Source organism: Canis lupus, unplaced genomic scaffold (genome assembly GCF_011100685.1).
Source record: "Canis lupus familiaris isolate Mischka breed German Shepherd unplaced genomic scaffold, alternate assembly UU_Cfam_GSD_1.0 chrUn_S1356H1536, whole genome shotgun sequence".
Taxonomy (NCBI): domain Eukaryota; kingdom Metazoa; phylum Chordata; class Mammalia; order Carnivora; family Canidae; genus Canis; species Canis lupus.
This window is the reverse complement of record NW_023330183.1, coordinates 188522-191342: the sequence shown is the minus strand read 5'-3', so window position 1 is coordinate 191342 and position 2821 is coordinate 188522. Positions and strand designations below refer to the sequence as shown.

The following is a 2821-nucleotide window of genomic DNA, read 5'->3' as shown; positions in this document are numbered from 1 at the left end:
ATGGGCAAATCCAACAAAGAAGAATGTTATTTTCTGGAGAAGAAGGTGGAGGTTGGGAAGAGTTGCTCTGAACAAAAGTTTATTGAGAAAAGCAAGTATTTAGGGTGATGATGATCTCTCACCGGCTGAATTGCAAGAGTAGTTGATTTATTGTTAGAGAAGCAGTGTACATCTTTCCTCTTTGGGGCCTGTAATTGATTATTGTTTCCTGCCCTCCATTTTTCTGCTGAGGTCTGTGACTGACAATTCTTCCTGTAGTTGATATTGAGTGGTATGGCTCCCCGCTTCCAGCTCCCTCTTCTAGCATCCAAAGTCGGCTTGATTGAGGTTTCCCACTTTAAATTTTTCACAATATTTTAGTTATAAATTACATCAGATCAATGGTTTTGAGAAAAGTATCTTTTTCACAACGTCCTTAAATGCTTCTTTCACCTGCTGGTTCCTTAAAGTGTAAATAAATGGATTCAGCATGAGAGCAACAGAGGTACTGAGCATAGCCACACCTTTTGTCAAAGCAACCCCTTCCTTTGCTGATGTTTTGACATACATGAAGATGCAGCTCCCATAAGAGATAGAGACAACTATCATATGGGAGGAGCAGGTTGAGAAGGCCTTTTTTCTTTGTTGAGCTGAAGGGATTTTCAGAATTGTTCTAAGGATGTAAGAGTGGGAGAGAATTACTAACATCAAAGTGGACATAAGAGTAAGTATGGCTAAAACAAAGCTCATGAGCTCTAGAGTACTTGTGTCTGTGCAAGACATTTGGAGTAAAGGAGCAGAATCACAGGTGAAGTGGTCAATGACATTGGAGTCACAGAAATCCAACTGCAGACCCATGGCTAGTGGTGGGAAGATTACCAAGAAACCAGCCACCCAAGAGCTGACTACAAGCTGGTAGCAAATCTTGTTACTCATGGTGGTTGTATAATGTAGAAGCTTGCAGATAGCCGCATAATGATCATAGGACATAGCAGCCAGAAGAAAAACTGGTTAGCCAAGGAGGACAAAGAAAAATAGCTGAGCTGCACAAGCATTATAGGAAATAGATTTGTCTCCAGTTACGATGCTGATGAAAAATCTAGGATTACAGGCAGAAGTGAATGAAATTTCTAAGGAGAAATTCAGAGGAAAAAATACATGGGAGCCTCCAGGTGGGAATCCACCAGGGTAAGAATGATGATGGTGAGATTTCCAGTAACACTCAGTACGTAGGTGAGAAATAGAAAGAGGAAATTTACAGCCTGTATTTCTGGATTATCGGTCAGACCCAGGAGGATGAAGTTGGTCACTGATGTTCTATTATTCATTTCTGGGTGGTTGAGCTTTCACAAATCTTACTGAGAAAATCAATACAGACAATAATAAATCAGTTAGACAAGCTTAAATATCTGCCCCTATTTTCTTAATGTTATTTTCACAAAAAGTACCTCGCAGCTTAAACATTTTTTCTTCCGTAAATACATTCTTCATTTTCCCCAATTCTTTTATATATTTTATGGGTATACCTTCTGTGTTTAATATCAATCTTATTGATTGATTGTCAGATTATTGACATCTGAATAATGTCCTCTAATTCTCTGCTACACGTTTACCCTGCCTCCATTTTTTTACAAATGTTACATGGGAACTGTACTCATTGGGCATGAGCTCTTCTCATGCTTCACTTTTTCCCCCTAAAATATAGAAGACATTATGTTTTTCTTATGTCATCTTTTCTGAGCATAAAATTCCTACTGCTGATGGAAATTAGTGATCAACCCAACCCTAATTAATACTTTCTAGTGAAAATTCTGAGGGTTCTTTTTGGGAAGTACTGAATACTACCTCTATCAGTTTATTTATTGCCATTTTCATTGCAAAAATTCAGAGATCAGGTCATTCTAATGTTGTATTCTGAACTTGTATTTGTATTAAACAAATAGTTTATATAAGTAGTACCCATATTTTCTCAAGCCGTTATACATTCTATTTTCAGATACTAATTGAGCCTTTGGACTCCTATCTTTATTCTTGATTCTTTAAAAATATGATGTTTTCTAAACCATGAAACAGACTCTTAACTATAGGAACAATCTGATGGTTACCAGAGGGGAGGGGGAGATGGGTGAAATAGGTGATAGGGATTAAGGAATGCTCTTGTTATGCTGAGCACTCGATGATGAATGGAATTGTTGAATCACTGCATTATACATCTGAAAATAATATGGCACGGTATGTTAACTATATTGGAATTAAAATTTTAAAGAAAGGTATCTTTATATGAAATTTAATTAACTGTCATTTTCACTTCATTATTTAAAAATTCCTAATAGTTTTTTAAAATCTAGTTAACAGTTGAACATCTAAGAATATGTTCACAAAATATTGTTAATGAAGTTCAGAAGAACTCATATATAGAAATTAGATACAAACACTTTGCATAGATTATTTAGAACTATCTTGGACACCACACCAGGACTATCCATCAAGTCTTTCTAAAGTATAAATGTACCCACATTAAGGAAAATATGCCATGTTCCACATATTTCAGTTAATTGGTAAAAATTACCATTTAAAATATTTTTACAATTCAATTTATTAATTTAACTATTGAATATATATTCAACACACCACTCACTGCTATATAATGAATAGAAGTTGAAACATCCGACAAATAAAAACTGAGAATACTTAAACATTATCAAAAGACTGATGGTTAATGTGAAATATTGAATGAAAACTAATGTACTCAATTATGTTAAATAAAAAAACAAACAAGTGGTAGGCTAATGCTTCATGGAGAAATAACTATTTTCATTGTCTTCCCACAAAGCTGTGTATT

The 2821-nt window shown here is 35.0% G+C and overlaps 1 pseudogene; it reads right to left on the bottom strand.

Annotated features, from left to right (window-relative positions):
• Positions 1–372: 372 nt before the first annotated feature.
• Positions 373–1307, bottom strand: LOC119878278 (annotated as a pseudogene).
• Positions 1308–2821: the final 1514 nt, after the last annotated feature.